This window comes from Brachyhypopomus gauderio, chromosome 19 (assembly GCF_052324685.1).
Source record: "Brachyhypopomus gauderio isolate BG-103 chromosome 19, BGAUD_0.2, whole genome shotgun sequence".
Lineage (NCBI taxonomy): Eukaryota > Metazoa > Chordata > Actinopteri > Gymnotiformes > Hypopomidae > Brachyhypopomus > Brachyhypopomus gauderio.
The window spans coordinates 13,397,726-13,416,492 of NC_135229.1; the positions used below are offsets into that span (position 1 = coordinate 13,397,726).

The 18,767-nt window shown below is 43.2% G+C and overlaps 1 protein-coding gene across 1 annotated transcript in view; it reads left to right on the top strand.

The window, feature by feature from the left end:
- Positions 1-1,719: 1,719 nt before the first annotated feature.
- LOC143483082 (cadherin-18-like) overlaps positions 1,720-18,767 on the top strand; it is a 79,825-nt gene continuing 62,777 nt past the window's right edge. The window contains exon 1 of the mRNA XM_076981797.1: positions 1,720-2,018. The gene's annotated coding sequence lies outside the window, so the exon portion shown is untranslated. The remainder of the gene's footprint in view (positions 2,019-18,767) is intronic.

The following is an 18,767-nucleotide window of genomic DNA, read 5'->3' on the forward strand; positions in this document are numbered from 1 at the left end:
TATTTAATTCATCATTCTGATATATAAAAACGCAATTAACTAGCAATTAATTGATTAATTTAAAGCAATTTACATTTTCATGTAATTTGTACAAAAAAATCAAAGCCTAGCAGCTGGGGCATAACGTCACTTTAATGCAAGAGCACACGGATCCTTACAGATTATATTCTGCAGCTCTGTTTTTCAGTATACTGCCAAAGAATTTTTATACCATTTACAACCTCAATCGAAGGTTCATCAAGCATTAGCAGTTAACCTTGCCTCAAACTCCCAAACAGTATAATGAACCAAGAAGTGTTTTGTTTTGTTTCCTGCGGCTATCTAGGTCTACACAAGGACAGAGGAACCACCCTCCATAATTCATGTTGAATCCTAAACACTGACTGTATGATTATCACGGATCATGGATATCTATCTAATGCATAAGAACAAACTACAAAGAACGTCTTGGCAGCGTCCAAACCCACTGCAGGTAAAATAAATTGGTTAACAGACAACGAGTGAGGATTAAAACGAGTGGCTAATACGCATTAGAGCATTTCTTTATCATTCAGAGGCAGCAGTCCTGGACTATTCCACAATTATTCCTGCATCAGAAACAGCAGGTCAACACCATCCTCAAGGAGAACGTTATCACCATGATATAATGTGAGGCACGGAAGGACTTTGTCTTCCAACAAGTAAAAACAGAGCATTAGTTAAAAACAAACAAACAAACAAACATGCCTGCCAGGAAGCTATCACGTCGCCATTGTGTTCAGATCATTCTTGTCAGCTAACGGTTTGTCTGCACGACACCTTGTTAGCCAACATCAAATAAGCCAGCAAAGAAGATGCAGATTTAGAGGCGAGCTACTTTTTTCAAGAAACCAGACAGATTTATTAAAACAAACGGCCCAGCCACATTTAAAATCACGTACGTTTCATGTTAATGCGCAAAAACCCTACTGAGAAGTGCAATTGCTGATTCGTGTATTGTACACGAGATGTTTACACGGGAGTGTTGTTGCTGCATGCATATCCAGCTATCGACAAGCTTTATTTTAATTGATGTTTTCTAAATACCGCACTGTAAATATCATGGTGCCCAAGAGAATTGACCCCCCCCCCCCTCTATGCATCTCGGCTTTGAAACTCATTTTCTGCAATCTGCCCCCAGTAACGTCTCCCCTGCCGCTTAATGAAATCCCACAGGGGCTGAAATGGTCAAACATTTGCTTGCCAAAGTCTGCACGGGTCATGCATCGTTTAATAATATGCATCAGAAATAAAGAAAAATCATCTGATTGCGTGCAAATGAGAGAATAACTGACTGAATCTGAATGGGAAAATAAAAAAATTCCATAAAAGCCATACACCTCTTATTGTCGTGCTGCGTTTAACTTATGTAGGTTCCTGCTATTTGATATCAGTAATGTGACTGATATAGCTAGTATAGACTGTTAATGAGTGAAAAAAGCACTTAAGATGCTTATTAGAGATATCCAGTTTTAATGTCTTCATCATCTTAGATTCAGAATGAAGCTTCTTTATTACTGATGAGCTAGTTAAATAGAAACAGTTCCCTGTAATTGGTGTTTGATTAACTGCAGTCAAATGTGCAGAGAGAGAGAGAGAGAGAGAGAGAGAGAGAGAGAAGGTCAGACTGAGAGAAAGATAAAAGAATAAGAGAGGAGTGGAGGAGGGGGCTACAATGAGGGATAACACAGAAGAAACAGCAACGCAAGAGCGGCGAGGTCTTCTCTCTCTCCCCCACCCTGTGCCATGATGCTGCTCACCACCTCCCCGTTTCCTCTACCGCGCACGGATTGCCTGCCGAACCGCCAGCCAGATACACCTCCGTCTAGACACGCACGTAGCCATCGACCGGATCATTGGAGCCAGGGAGCTCCTTAAAGCAACTCTCTGCGGCACTTCCAGTCCAGGGTGACTGCGTTTCTCCCACCTCCTGCTCCTCTCTCCTCCTCTCTATTCTCCTCCTTCAGATGGAGCTCTGACCCAATGCGCCGAGCGAACAGGTCAGTCGCGCTACTTTTTCACGTTTTTCATGCGGTCCATTTTGGCACAGCGCTGTTGGTGAAATGAGACCTACACGCTGATGGTTTTGTTGGCAAACGTAAATCTCTAATCAGAGCTGAGCTCCAGAAGTAATACCCTGATACTCTGATGTTTATGCATTTATTTACTTGTTTGTTTATGATCTGTCAAATTACTTTTTAGGTGTATTGGAGCCAAATCAGAGGTTAAAGTGTCAAATAAATGTAGTGATAAGATTGATTAAATGCCTGCTCTAAATCCATTTGACCGATAGCCTGGATCACAGCTGAATGGTGCTCTGTGTTATGTGCTCTTTAAATGCTGTGGGCTAATCGTCATAAACAGATTTCAGGACCGAGGTGAAGCAGCTGTTCTGTTGAGTTTCTGATTTGTTTAGTTTCTGAGCTATTTAGAGGTTGAATTGAATGTTGAAACACTAGAGCTGAGGCAGATGTCACTTTTACCATTAATGTGTTCTTCTGTACTGCATCTGGACCTCCTAGACCAGAACTCAAGTTCTGGAAGTGTGTGTGTGTGTGTGTGTGTGTGTGTGTGTGTGTGTGTGTGTATGTGTGTGTGTTTGCGTGTGTTTGTGTGAGTGTGTGTATCCATACATCGCTCATGTGCAATGATCATGCCTCATTAGCTGTGAACGGTTTCAGATGCAACACTAGATGTGCATGCGGTCAGCTTCTGCTGAAGTGTGAAGGTACTACACGGCTGATATCTGAGTTGAGCGTTTGCCAAGTGAGACGGCAACAGGCACCTGGGCTCTTTTGGCACGCTGTCTCTTCAACAGAGACGCAGACAGAACCCCGGGCCTAATGCACAGCCCTCAGAGTCATCCAGCCTCAGCCTAGTCAGCTAACTACATCCCTCTCTTCAGGGTGGAGCACCCCCAGGTGCATATTGGGTCCTTTAAATCCTGATGAATGTAGAAAATGGTTGTGGGGAGCCTGATTCTAGATCAGCCTTTTGCGTCAGTAGTGTAAGAGGCGGCAATGGGTAACAGTTTGTTGACTGACATTTGCGAGCTTTAGACACACAAGTTTTGGTTGTTCAAGAGCCCAACTGATCACCTGACAGCATAGCAGAAGAGTTTGGAGTGTGTTTTTAAAAGAAGAAAATATCTGCTTGATCTCTGCGGTTGACATCCTAAACAGCGTGGATAAGACATTTCACTGCTGAAATGCTGTGCACATATGGCGTATTTATCAGAATCAAAGAATAATGCATTTTTTTGTCCTCTCTTTCTGTTTTACACTCGAGTTTACTGGCTTTAATAAGATGTCACATCTATTCTACTATTTAGTGTTTTTTCATGATTCATACTGTCAGAGAATTTCTGAGGGTGTTCTACGTCACCTCTCTGTTGATGCTGAGAGACCTATCCAAAAGCACGGCTGTTCGTGTGGAACTAATTTGTACCGCCTGGGTTTCACTACTTCAGAAAAGTGCTTTAGTGCGGAGGAGGACAAAAACGGAACTGTGCGTGGCGCACTTCAGCCAGCTCCAGCTCCACCACCACCACCACACTTCACCTGGTGGGGCGTGTGACTCACCCGACCGCAAGAGGACAACGGTAAAGGGGGTGGAGCTTCAGAACAGCTCGAAGTTCCTCGAGTTCTAAGTTCTGAGTTCTCTCTCACTCATAAGCACGAACCCTGTGAACACCGTGTGAGCTAATGGGGAAAATGTGGTGGAAAACAGGGAGCTACAGGAGGTGGCCATGAGGACGATATGGTGGCCATGAGGACGATATGGTGGCCATGAGGACGATATGTAGAGCAACACAAGAGTAAATGTGGCTGGATATTAATGAGAAGAGAGTTTGTTCTTTGATCTCTCCCAAGCTGGTTGTTTCATAACTCCACTTTGTTGCATCTCATAGATCACACAAAACGAATCTTAGGTTTAAAGGTTTTAACCTTGTGTGGCGAGCAGAACTAACAAAAACCCAAAAAGAAGATGCACGACTACGCCACCTAGGGGAATTTCACCCCAAGGAATTATACTGGGGCAAATGAAAGCCTCAGCACAAACGAAAACCATTAACGAAAAGGACACAAGTTCAAGACCACTGGACCAGAGAGGTAGTTTCAATAATTTCTTTAATATAAAAACATACTTCGACCACTTTATGGATCGTATATAAAAATATATAATTTGCACAGACTCACAATGACAAGTAAAACAAGAGGGAACAGGGCTGCGGCCTTGGTAATTAAGATGAGAGCTATGAGATCACCTCTATACTGTACGCTCACCGTGACCACACTTCACACTCAATACTCTTCACTCACTACCACACCCGTGCACGAGATTCCACCACCTGGGACATCTGCCTCTGTCCGGCCTGCAGCTCCTGCCCTGCACAAACAATCAAATAATTAAACAAAACCCGGACAATAAGAAGACCAATAAGTCACAAACACAACCCAAAAAACCAAACGCTTTGCAGCGCAGCTTGGCACCAACACTATTTAAAGAACCCACGAAACAAATCACACCACAAAATCACTGCAAACGAAAAAGGGATAAAGAAATAAAAACCAGACACTCAACCAAATCAAACATGTAAAACTAAGAAGAAGGTCGCCGCCAAACTGAGCCTAAACACGTAACAGGGAAAACAAATAGAAAACACGAAACACACGATCACTCGAACGACGTGAATCACGAACGGCCCAAACAAAACAGCAGCACTGCCGGCTACTGGAACCACGCGCAAACTTTATTTTTGGGTGAAAGTTGCTGTTGTATTCTCTCCCCTTTATGACTGGAATCCGCTGGTTGCTCCAACAGCCACGGCGAATTCTTCACAACAGCGCGATGACTAAACAAAGGAAAATGAATTAAAAACAAATCCCTTTATTAAAAGTGCCAATAATCAGCAATCCCACCTTACCTAACCAGGTTGTTCTCAAATAGCAACTGCCCACCCGTGGTAGATATCAGCACAGTAATTCTCTTGACGCGCCCACCGAACTGCGACGAAACAGCAGAGCATGTCAATTCTCCGCGCACAGCACTTACTGATAATCAGACGCCCAAAAGAAGCGCCATACCTCGACGGTATTAAGCTGGTCCAACAATGATGACTCGCCACCATTAGAGGTGCTGGAAAAACCTGATGACAGCAGGGGATCTGCCCACATAACCACACCCCTGCTATTTATAACCCCAGGATACACCTACCCCGCGACTCACACGGCTCCACCACAATTTGTAATTAGGGAGGGAATTAGTGAGATTACCCCCAAAAATCTCACTCTGCCACATTCTACCCCCACATTTAATATCGTCGCCCCGACGATGAACCCATGTAGAAACCACTAGTGCCATGGTCCAAACACGGCCAACTGTACATTTGACACAGAGCTGTGTGGCTCGTCTGCCTCACAAACCCCACCGACCGCACGCATCCTTGCAGGTCTTGCTATTAAGCAACCGATAGTCTACACACATGTGCAAACTCCCATACTTCCCCGTCACCAACACGACAGGAGAGGCACGTACACTACTACTCCCTCTCACTACCCGAGACTCGAGAAGCTGATCGATATGAGCCTTTACGACGTCATACTCGGATGGAGGAATGTGTCTATACCTCTGCCACACTGGTGCCCTATCCAACAAAGGAATTTCAGGTGCTATAAGGTTGGTGCAACCCAGATCACCCATAGGCTAACAACTGAATTGTAATCCTGTAGAAAAAACGTCACTTCACTCGGTTCCTGGTCTGTCAGTGCCGATCAGTCCACAGCCTCTATTCCAGGCTGCACAGCAGTAGCTGCTACGAAGGTTCGCATTGCAGCAGTGGTGGACCTAACATCCATAACCCCAGTAGGAAGGCTAACAACCTGAACACTGCTTAAAAACCCAAGGTGTGTTTGTTCCTTCATTGACGACAGGAACATACACTGTACCCTTATCCACCGGAACTAGGCAGGAAGAGGCCGATAGCCCGGCTGGCAACCCAGCCTCAGGAGGTTCAAATAGAACAGAGCGACCAAAAGGTAACTCCGCACAAGTGCTACATCCAACTCCAGATAACCGATATATGGGATATCAAACCCATTAGCAACCCGTAGTTGTAGCCAATGACAGGACTGGAGACGGTCCTGACCCCAAGGTTCAAACTGCTGCAAAAAGAAACTCTCGGTGACAGTAGACACCATAGAACCCGTGTCCAACAGACAAGAGACTGAAACGCCCCCAATTACAATATCAATGACTGGGCAAGATGACATTAGCCTAGAAACAGTACCTGCCTCAGAGCCCAAAGATACCCCTTCTGAACTGTGGCTCTGCAGCTCAGTGGGCATTAGTTTTCCGACTGCTGCTGGTGAGCGGACTCTGCTGCCCTTAAGGGTGGGCCCCGATTGGAGTGCAACACCCGTTCCCCATCACACTCTCTTGCAAAATGACCAGGCCGCTGGCATCGGCGACAAATGACACGCCCTTGTTGAAAGGGACGATTACGTTCTGAGGACGTCTGCAAAGAAGCAACAGTTTGAGTTAACTTATCAAGTTGAGCTTGCTGACGCTTCATCAACTCTTTCAACTCTTGCAACTCAGATGACCTTGACGCACTGGGTGAAACTGAACAGGGACTCCCCTGCACACCATACTGTAAGCCATATGCAGATGGTAGGGAGAGACAACGTCCCCTGGCACCCCCTGGCAATCCTTCCCTCTCCCATCGAATGGCCTCTCCACGCACCTCTAACAATGTGGCAGTGGGCTGCTGCCGAACAAACTGCTTCAACTCTCTACGGAGAGCACCGTCTAAAACATGTTCTACAAACTGATCCCGAAGTAAAACCTGCGCGTTTAACATTCCCTCTGGGGCCTGTTGCTTTACCGGTTCCATCAACGCCATCAATGCTAATGAGAACTCCTGTAATGTTTCCCCTTCCTGCTGTTTTCTTGAGAAAAAGGCCTGCTGTAATGTTACATAAGATTGTGAGCACTCGTAAAGATCTTTTAAAATGGTAAAAATGCTAGCTGGATCCCCCCTCTCTATATTAGAGCGGTACTTTATTTCTTCCCTTGCCTCCCCTTCCAAATGATCAAAAATAAAGAAAGCCTGATCGGATACCGAGAGATGGCGGGCTCGCATACAAGCTTTAACTTCTTCTATCCATTCCACTATACCGATCCCAGTCTTACCATTAAAAAACGAACATTTACGATCGCGAGGGACAACCACCAAACGCTCCGTAACACTAGCACCCGTTGAAGGGGCATTACTTACACCAACAGGAACAGCTGGGATAACTACACTAGCACCAGTTGGTACAGTAGCCCTTTCCTGGAGTAATCGCTCATTATCAGCCTTAAGCTGCATGACTAAGTCTCGAAGCTGCTGTATCTCTTCCTCCATTTTAATAGCAGGTGTGCTATAACACAAAAACAACCCAGTCAAACTACCAGTCCCTCAAACAAATGCTGCTGTTTTGTATCAAAAAAAAAAAAGAGAAAAAAAAAAAATAATCAATCCCCAAAACATACAAACTAATACACTCTACGTCTCTGGTACTCAGTGGATCCTGCCGACTACGCCAAAATGTGGCGAGCAGAACTAACAAAAACCCAAAAAGAAGATGCACGACTACGCCACCTAGGGGAATTTCACCCCAAGGAATTATACTGGGGCAAATGAAAGCCTCAGCACAAACGAAAACCATTAACGAAAAGGACACAAGTTCAAGACCACTGGACCAGAGAGGTAGTTTCAATAATTTCTTTAATATAAAAACATACTTCGACCACTTTATGGATCGTATATAAAAATATATAATTTGCACAGACTCACAATGACAAGTAAAACAAGAGGGAACAGGGCTGCGGCCTTGGTAATTAAGATGAGAGCTATGAGATCACCTCTATACTGTACGCTCACCGTGACCACACTTCACACTCAATACTCTTCACTCACTACCACACCCGTGCACGAGATTCCACCACCTGGGACATCTGCCTCTGTCCGGCCTGCAGCTCCTGCCCTGCACAAACAATCAAATAATTAAACAAAACCCGGACAATAAGAAGACCAATAAGTCACAAACACAACCCAAAAAACCAAACGCTTTGCAGCGCAGCTTGGCACCAACACTATTTAAAGAACCCACGAAACAAATCACACCACAAAATCACTGCAAACGAAAAAGGGATAAAGAAATAAAAACCAGACACTCAACCAAATCAAACATGTAAAACTAAGAAGAAGGTCGCCGCCAAACTGAGCCTAAACACGTAACAGGGAAAACAAATAGAAAACACGAAACACACGATCACTCGAACGACGTGAATCACGAACGGCCCAAACAAAACAGCAGCACTGCCGGCTACTGGAACCACGCGCAAACTTTATTTTTGGGTGAAAGTTGCTGTTGTATTCTCTCCCCTTTATGACTGGAATCCGCTGGTTGCTCCAACAGCCACGGCGAATTCTTCACAACAGCGCGATGACTAAACAAAGGAAAATGAATTAAAAACAAATCCCTTTATTAAAAGTGCCAATAATCAGCAATCCCACCTTACCTAACCAGGTTGTTCTCAAATAGCAACTGCCCACCCGTGGTAGATATCAGCACAGTAATTCTCTTGACGCGCCCACCGAACTGCGACGAAACAGCAGAGCATGTCAATTCTCTGCGCACAGCACTTACTGATAATCAGACGCCCAAAAGAAGCGCCATACCTCGACGGTATTAAGCTGGTCCAACAATGATGACTCGCCACCATTAGAGGTGCTGGAAAAACCTGATGACAGCAGGGGATCTGCCCACATAACCACACCCCTGCTATTTATAACCCCAGGATACACCTACCCCGCGACTCACACGGCTCCACCACAATTTGTAATTAGGGAGGGAATTAGTGAGATTACCCCCAAAAATCTCACTCTGCCACACTTGCACCTCGTATTTTGTGCTGTGATGTGTTCTGCGTTTGAAGAGTCGCATTCGGCATGAGTTGAGGCTTCAGTTCAGTTTGTGCTGGGGAATCGAAATAAGAAGAACATTATTATTTTATGCAAGCCTCACCATCTGGACTCTAATGTGATACTTAATCACGGTTTAGATGTTTGATTCCATTAAATAGAGACTTTTGTGTGAAGAAATTTATCCCCAGTGGAAGGGGTTTTAGTTGCCCTTTACCTCTTTAATTTCACCTAACCCGCTTACCTACAACCAGCGCTGGGAGAAGGTACAGGTGAAGGTTATGAGTGTATTATGTACTAAATTGATCTGACTCCAAATGATAATGAATAGCCTGGCATGTCATTAGAATATGTCATTAAAATATGTCATTAGAATATGTGTAGCCATCTCCACAAAGTTCTTTAATGCTGTTTTGTCATCTAGCCTAGCGTATGGTTTAACCTTTATAAGTTGCACAGCAGATTTGAAACACAGGGAATAGGTGTCTGCAATCCACAACACTATAGCTGGTATTTTATTCTGGCTTGTAAGTACTTTAAGCATTTACGTTACATAATACAATCTAAATACCTGAGCTTTGCATGAGTCGAAGGTAATGCAGGATCTAGCAGTTACAAGCCTATTAGTTACACATTAAACATACAGGTCATACTGTAAATAACAAATGCAGAGTAGAACTCGCTACCCGAGTTAAACCTGTAGATGGAGAGAGAGGGGAAAAGGGGGGGGGGCAGTAGGAGAAAGAGAGAAAGTGAGACATTGCTGCAAACCTCACTCTTTAGTCCATCTGGTGCTCTGAAGCTCTTTCCACAGATTCACTCCAACTCTCCTCCAAAAATCCTCGACCCCAGTCCCAGACTTTCAACCTTCAGCCTCATCCTGACCAAGAACAGCGTTGACCACCATCGAGTAATCAACCACACACTGCTATCACCACCATAGGACAACAATCAGGTATCCCAGCCACAAGAACTCACCGCTGGTGGAAGAACGCTGATTTACAGTACTGAATAATCAGGGTATTTGTGCTGGGGCCAAAGTGACCACTGTGACTCTAGCATCCTTGTCTCTGTGAGGCCACAGATGAGCACAGCAATGGTGTTGTATGAAAAGATTTCATATAGCAGAATTTGGCTTTCAGCAGCTTTCTGGAGTGGTAAGAGATCCAGCTTGAGAAAGGGGAAAGTTCCACAGTCATAACACAAATGTTTTCAGTAACATAATTGGACAACTATCATTTTAAATGCTCTCTCTGGGAGTTTTTGATTAATGCACTGTGGTGCATTTGGGAACCTCTAGGGCTGGGGTACTCAACTGGCGGACCGCGGTCCGGATCCGGACCCGAACGCAGTTCTGTCCGGACCCAATCTCATTCCTGATTAACTGGATACAGACCAAAACAAAACCGTAGCATTTATTTCAGGGCTATTGAAAAAACTCTCCGTGACGAGTGTTACGTTCGCCACCCCCGCTCAACAACTTACGTTCGCCCCCCCCCCCCCCCCCCCCAGCTCAACAACTTCCGTTCGCCACCCCCCGCCGCACCGGACCTCAGGTCACAGGTATCTGCCAAAATTGGACCGCGGACAAATTTAGTTGAGTACGCCTGCTCTAGGGAGACGAAACCAAAAACCAAACCATCACAGATTACGCACTAAATATTGAGTCTCTAGAACCATTTAGTTACCTTTCTACCTTGAATGTATGCCTTAGACCAGGGATGTCAAAGTCAAATACACCGAGGGCCAAAAAACCAAATTTGCTACAAGCCAGAGGGCTGGACTGGTTCAATGTTTAATAAAACATATTGAAATGATTGCACATAGCCTATTGAACCAAGACCTAACACAGTGTATATTATTTAATGCTTAAATGAATAAAGCAATATTTTTTTATATTGTTATGGATCTGTCATTAATTTCAAGTGAAAACATTTTTCAACAAGCAAACAGATAAAAACAAACTTCCTTCAAAGAAAACATGTCCTGTACATTAAATTAATAAAGTAATAAAGGTTTGAAAAGTGCTGGAATTTAGGCTAAAGTACATGAAAATGCTTGAAATTGTAACTACTTCGTTTCACAACCAATTGCTATCTGACTGAATCGTTCTCTTGTGTTACTTTAACAAATACGAGCCTCTTGTAATTCCAGGACGAAACATGAGAGAACGTGAAGACGTTAAGATCGAGCGTTTTGAAAATAAACAACCATTAAATAATGTGAATAAAAAGCGAATTATTTCGAATCATTTCGAATATATGTATAAATATTTAACTTAATTAAGTTTAACGTGCTGGTGTGCGCAAGGTTACAAAATTCGAGAGGTGCACGACCTCGCGAATCGACAGCGCACGACGCCCTCGCGCACGACGCCCTCGCGCACGGGCGAAGCCACTGTGATTACGTTATTTTCGCCGCGCTGACCCTTGCCGCTTGTGTGCGCTGCAGTGACTTCGCGGGCTACTGTTGCATTGTGGGGAATGTAGTGTTTGTGCGTGCAAAACACCAGCGGGCGGCTGTGGCCTGCGGGCCGGTTCTAATAGTAGTTAAATATCATCCAAGGGGCCATAGATAATCAATTCGCGGGCCGGATCTGGCCCGCGGGCCTTGACTTTGACATATGTGCCTTAGACAGTATGTGTGTGTTCAGAGTCTATAACCCATTCATTGGTATACAGTTTGTAGATTCGTGTTAGCTATCCCTTGCACCTTCATCATTTATCAATTACGTCTGTGGCCACAGGGCCGCTGTTGGGTCCTGGTCTACCTTCGGCCTAGAGGAGACACAGACACGTGAGTTCCTGACATCGCTGTTGTGTCTGATACAGCAGTTCAAACCCCCACAGCCGTGCCATTACCATGCTAGCGCTAATGGCGTAGCACCTACTGGGCAGTCAGCACTTCTGTCGTGGTCAGGAACTTATCAGTGATTAGCTGGGTAGTGGATGACTAATGAACGCCAAAGACTTGTGCAGATCTCGTACCGCCTATAATTTTCAATAAAACTCTGCTAAACCTAAAGTGGCCAGTGTATATTAATAGTGCATTTTAATAATGAAGGCTGTTTATTAATTTTTTTTTTCTATTTTAAACAATTCCCAATTAACAACGCCTCCAGAAATGAATATGTGTGAGATGCCATGACTTGTTGCGTGTAACACCCCGACCCGTCCCCCCCACCCAGTCACGGTCAGGGTCGCCCACCCGCCAGTTGGACCAGTACGCGGGTCCTTCGCTCTAATGGTCCCGAGTGGCTGCGGTGCAGCGGCTGATTCATCACCGCGCAAATTGGCTTCTCTCGAAACTCGCATCGCTCATTTCCTCGTTAATGAAGTCGCAGCGCTGCGAGTGCCCGAGTATGTGTAGGAGTGTTAAAGAGTGCACAGTGTCGCCAAGGCACGCCGGTGTCCAGGTGTTACGGTCAGTTCAGTCCCCCCCTGTTCCCCCGAAACCGCGCATGCGTGAAATCATCACGCATTAGTCTGCTGCTGGGTTATCGCCTTTACTCGATGTATACACGTTATTATTTGGGCTTTGGTTTTGTTTCTCTAGCTAAATTTAACTTTGCGTGCTTGTGTCTAACTGTGCTGTAAAGCTCAGGTGTTTTAGCAGAGGATTCAATGTACAAAAATTTGTTGAATATTTAGTTGTTTACGCTACTTTTTCTGTCTGTTTTTGTTAATTTGCTTGCTAGTTAGATTTAATGCATCTGATGTATTATTTAAGCTATTATTTTTAGCTTATAAATTTCGCGCATGCGTGGTTTTGGGTGGAACAGGGAGGACTAAATGCTGATCTAAATTGACCGTAACACCTGTTCACGGCAGGTAGACAAGCTCGCCTCCGTTCTCCTGATGTGCCGGCTTTGCTGGTGAGGAGGACGGAGTGGGCCGACCCGTGACCCGTGACTACGTTAAATTTACGTAGTACATGAATTTTCACTCAAGTTCTTTGGTGTACTTAGCTGTTTTTTGGTCTTCTTGTACAGAGAAGTGCAGTGCAATCAAACCATCTAATGCATCTGTCATCTCCCTCTGAATATTTATTACATTTTTCATGATATCTACTTGAGGTTCATTAATATTACACATCGCACAGAACAGCTGTGTTGACTTTGCACTGACCTACACATTATGTGTTTTACCCAAACACAATCTGTCATAATCAAGGTACTGAAACAATGTTAGTGGGATGTGTTTATGAAGTTGTGCTCTTGGACAGCAGTTGTGCCAAACACCCCATTGTTGACTCTTTTTTTGTTTATCGTTGACTAGCCTGTTCCAGGCTTTTCTGCCTATCTACTCTTCGTTCTTCTGCTATATCGTACAGTACAACACACATATATGTATCGATCGATCGCGTTATTAATCCCAGAGGGAAACTGACGTATGTATGTCATATCAGCATCTGGCAACGCAAACACGTATGTCATTAATGTCCATTAGTGTTAAAACGCCACTGTACGTGTCAAATCCTTAACTCTGCTTGTTAAAAAATCAGAAAGCCTTCCTCTCGTGGTTTCTCCTGTGTAAGGATGATTCTATTCTATCTCTTGAAGTAATACAGCAGACAATTACATAGCAATGCACAAGGAGGGATGTGTGATGCCAGGTGTATGTATGTATATATATATATATATATATATATATATATATATATATATATATATATATATATATATATATATATATATATATATATATATATATATATATATATGGAGGCTCAGACCTTGACTGTTAAATGGTTACACATGCCCACTGTGTGCCAATACATCCCCGCTGTCGAACATGGCCTGGGGATAACGTCGCCCGGGACCCGCAGAAATGAGGGGGTGTGCGGTGGGTGTGCGGTGGGTGATGAATGGGTGTGATTAGCAACCCTGAGCATGTGGTTTTATGGTCTGGCAGCTCTGCTGTTATCACTTAAACCTGAGGCAAGGCGCTTCATCATAGGTCGCTAGCACAAGACGGGTCTCGCATGCAACCAAACACGTGTGCCCGGCATGACCTATAAAGCTTGCAAATAAGACCATTTATGAGTGCATTGAAAGGGGAAAAAAGTGGATATTTTCAAGAATAAATGGTGAACCAGCTCTTGGAAACCTTTGATCTTAACACCGCGCTTTAAAAAAATTATTGCTTTTTTATTTTTTTCATCAGGTAAAGAACAACCTTTATGGCTGTATTCAAGTACATCCTTTCAGGTAATGAATAACATTAAAGATGGCCATAATACATGTTAAATCATAAAACAGAGCTGTCAACATGCAACCTGAATGTAATGAACTCTACAAGTCATGCATAATTGGCAGAGTATTTTTTCACCTCAAGCAAAGTGATAATAACATGAAAATCGGGATGTGAAATTGTCTGCCAGTTCATGGTGAGATCAGAAACTGACCTGGTGTCAGTTCCCCCAACCCTGACAGGAAAGGATCATTACTTAAAGCAGGCGGCTTTAAGGTGCTGTCCAAATCGGCGGACGATGTCAAATTGAAATGGCTGTGAAGGAAGTTTTCGGGCCCGAACCCCCAGCATGACGTAGCTTAGCATGTAAACCTGCCTCTGACATCTGAAGAAGATTTCCTACACCTGGAGACACCGCAGACAGACTCTGCCTTCATTAACTTCTCTTTACAGCTTTCTGATTAGAGGGCTCAGCAGGGGGTCCGTCCTCTTATGAAGGCTGGCTCAAACGCCCCTCGCCTACCAGCTCAAAGGCACGATCAAAAAGATCATCCTGGGAAGCTTCTTAACACCTGCCAGTTTCACTTAGCTCATACTCAAGTAGTCATATGCTCCGTAAACTGCACAGATGTCATTCTGCTAGCTGCCTGGGCATTAGCTGGCACGGGTGCACAGGATGGACAGAACATTCCAGTTCTGAAGCTGCGGTCTACCCATGTTGTGTATACTGACTCCAGCGTGAACATCTGCAGAGAGGGGGAACTACAGCCATTTCTGCCCCTGTCTGACATTTTTACCCAATCATCTGACTAGATGTGGGTCCGTCGGCTGGCTGAACTGGACTGAAGTCTGGCTTTAAAAACCATCAGTAGGAAAGTTTCAACACCAGGGACTCTCTGTTGGGTTCCCTCTTTATCCTACCTGACACACTCTTCCAGGTAATACAGTAGACAAGCCCTGCAGTACATGTTCTCGTTTCTGAACAAACATAATGAAAAAATCTGATTCCATGATGTGAAATGTGTTCAGTTAGAAAGGTTTCAGTCTTGTTGGAGCGGCTCTGTTGTGTGACAGGTCCAACATGAGACAGAAACAGAGTGCTTAGAAACTTTGTAATGGCCAGAAATGTGAAGTCAGTTGTGCAGTGTTGCTCCCCAAGGGCAATTGTGTCAGAGATTGTTATTTAGTTCAAATTAGTTTAACCAATTAATATTTGGTTCATGTAAGGAGTTATGTGCGAAGTATAAATGGAAAATATCTACATGGAATTGAAATATGCAATATTTAAGACCTTATCTGCCACACTAGCAAAAACCTTGTGTTAATAGCATTTACAAAAGTGCAGAGCCAATCCACTAACCAAACCAAAATTAAACAGTGGCAGTAATGGATACAACTTTAATATTAAAGCTATTAAAGTGATGTTAGAGTAATATTATACCCAAAATTCTCAATTTTTTTGGACTGGAGTAACTGGTTATGGATCAGATGGCATTTCCAGGAGGTTTCCTATATGATTCTGCTGTTGTATATGGAGAGTACCATCAGAAACCCAGGAAAACACCTGGGGTTAGTGCCCCAGTCATAACATCCTTGGACCACCCCCCAAGACCCCCTAAATGAGACATGGCATGAGACACGGCACCATCATTTCCTACTTAGCAACGTTGTCACTATAATTAGCGAATATTCAGACATCTAGCTACTCTTTTTAGTGGGTTTTTTAGGCATATGAAGTACTTTTGCTAACTAGCTATATTATATGGCAAATGCAGAAATCCCATCGTAGTGTGAGACCAATTTGCTATATTCATCTGCACACAATATTGAATTTTGTTTTTGCTTCTTAAATGCTGGAACCGTAAGGTAAGTAAAGTAATCGACCCCTCAACAACCCCCCCACCCCCCTCAGGTCAGATGGCCTAAAACCTCCAGTGCTCTCAGCAACTTTGTGTAGCAGTTATAAATGATAGAAAACCACAATTTTAATAAGGTCTGTTACATACCAAGATATATGATTGAAGTAAATAAACAAACAAAGATTTTTACCTTAACGTTCATATAAATGTAGTTACGTCTCGGAATACCGCATGTTAGAACACGTGGTAAACATCTCCATTTGAGTCCTCACTACCCCAGACTCATAAAAACACCCCCCAAGATGTCTGACCAAGTTACATTTTAGCACAACATTTAAACAAAGACACCCAAAAGACAGATGACAAGGTGGCAACCAGAGCAAAAAAGACACAACACATGTTAAACATAGACACACAGTGACTCTCACACATAGAAAAAACAGATATGTATAAACTGCAATATGACAGTTGGTGGTAAAATCAGAGCACAGTGTGTGTGACTAGATCTATTTATTCTAAGTCCTGCTTATAAAACATCTCTTTGATTTCATCTACTGAGTAGCATATTGGTCAGAGGTTACTACCTGTCCAAGATGGCTGAATGACTGCTGTAATTTTCTAGCTTCTAAGGTGGAATTATGCCAGTTTGGGAACACAGTAAAGAACTGTGACTAACTATAGGCCCTCGAGGGACAGCTGCATCCAGTGAACAAAAGTGCATCTTTATTCCTTCACCCACCAAGGTGGCAATTTCAGAAACGACTCGATTTTTCATTCGGGCACCAACAGGATGAGGGGAGTATTATTAATTGTGATGTCGGGCTAGGGGTTTGCATTTGCACCATCACTGCACCGCTCATAAAACCCGCCGACCAGAGGCATCAGGAGGAGAAGTGATTTGGCACGCCAAGAATTCAGTATTAACAACTTGCATAACCGCTGGCAAAACAAAACGGCCAGAAATCTATATCTGAACCATGTTTATCTAAACTTGAGTTATATGTTCAGTTATATGAACACCCAGTGCCAAACATGAGAATCGCAAGTGACTTTACAGAGAATTATTTATAAGATCAATAAGGCAATTTGTTACACAAATTTAAGTTCTGTCAGTCATTAGAGGCAGTAGAGTTCTACTTTGATGAGTGACTCTTTGTGAACAGATGTGAACTGAGAGAGCTACAGTGGTGCTAGATTGTTTTTAAAAAACATTGCTTCCTGTATTTCATGGGCAATATAGCACTGAAACCCCTGCTGGAAGACAATGTGAAATTGTAATGCTTTATTACTTTGGCAAACATGAAATAAAGTACGTTAATTCATGTTCCATATTCATATCTACTTTCCTTTCACAATCTGAATAAGGGTCTGAATTATTAAATTATTAGATTAAAGCATGATTCATCTTGCCTGTTGATGAAAAGATTATTCTCATTCTTAGATTTTTTTTTTTTTGACATTTTACATAAGGTCTTACCTCAGGTTTTACAAATCCAACATCAAATTGAATAATTTCTTAGACTAAAGAGCACAGACACCACCCATTAGGACCCAGCTTTTAGTAATAAATGAATCAGCCATTACAGGCACTTCACCATTATAGTCACTTCTGTTTTGACGTTTGAACGAAGAATATGTATGAAGACTTCAGAAAGACTCGGGCAGGTCACATTAAGATCAAACCGAGATGTAAGTTGAATCATTTGGGATACACACGCACATTTTGGTCTTCTCCAGATCTAAGTAGGAGCAACAGTCTAATTAGAGGAATGGAGGAGTTGGTGAATGTGATAACATTCAGAGTTAATGAGCATGACATGACATGCCACGGACCCGCCTTTCAAGGACATGTGTGAACGTTTGCATTTGGTTTCACAGTTGAGTTGATCCAGCACGGCACCTGGGTGTTCTTAATGCAAAACAAAGTGTTTTCGTGTTCCTTTCTTGGCCAACTCAAGCAGCATTTGGAAAAGGTGCTTGGAAATGCATTGGGGGACGCTTTGTAACGGGCTCGCGTGTAACGTGTGCTAACCGGGTACAGGCTTTGTGCCAGGGGAGGCCTTGTGGCTGTATCCCATATAGGCTCAACCAAGAACCTTACCAAGGTCACATGGATGGTGGGATTTAAAGGAAAATGAAGATTTTATGGTCAAACCATTGCCTATTAAGACGTGTTTAATCTCAATTATTCTTTGGTGTTAACCAAACAATGCACCTACAATTCACCAACCATGTCAAAGTCAAAACTGAATGGCAGCTTAGCTTTTGAAATAATATCAGAAGTCCATAAACACACTAGCTAGCTAAGAGTCTTAAGAGCTAGCTAAGAGTCTGTTGTCCTGTGAGGTAGATTGTGGAACAAAACACTTTTGGCAGTTTATTTTTCCCAAAATGCTCCAATTTACATTCCTGTTTCTACTTGAAAACTAAATCCTCAACATTTCCTGACAATATGAGCACTATTTTAAAGCCAAACTTGTACAGATGCATTGGTGAAAAAGTTATTCAAGACGGTAAAGTTTTCTGTGATAAAAATATTAGCCATCCTGCAGTTCATCACACTGAGTAATGTAATGACTCAACTGTTCAACCTGGCTATCTTATCAAAGCTGATTATTAAAGAAAATATATAGAAAGAAAAAATTAAGAGTTCTTCGATGTTATTTCAAAATGCGTAATTTAAAACTTGTTCATCTCTAATTAGAGCCTTGGAAGCAATTAGCTGGT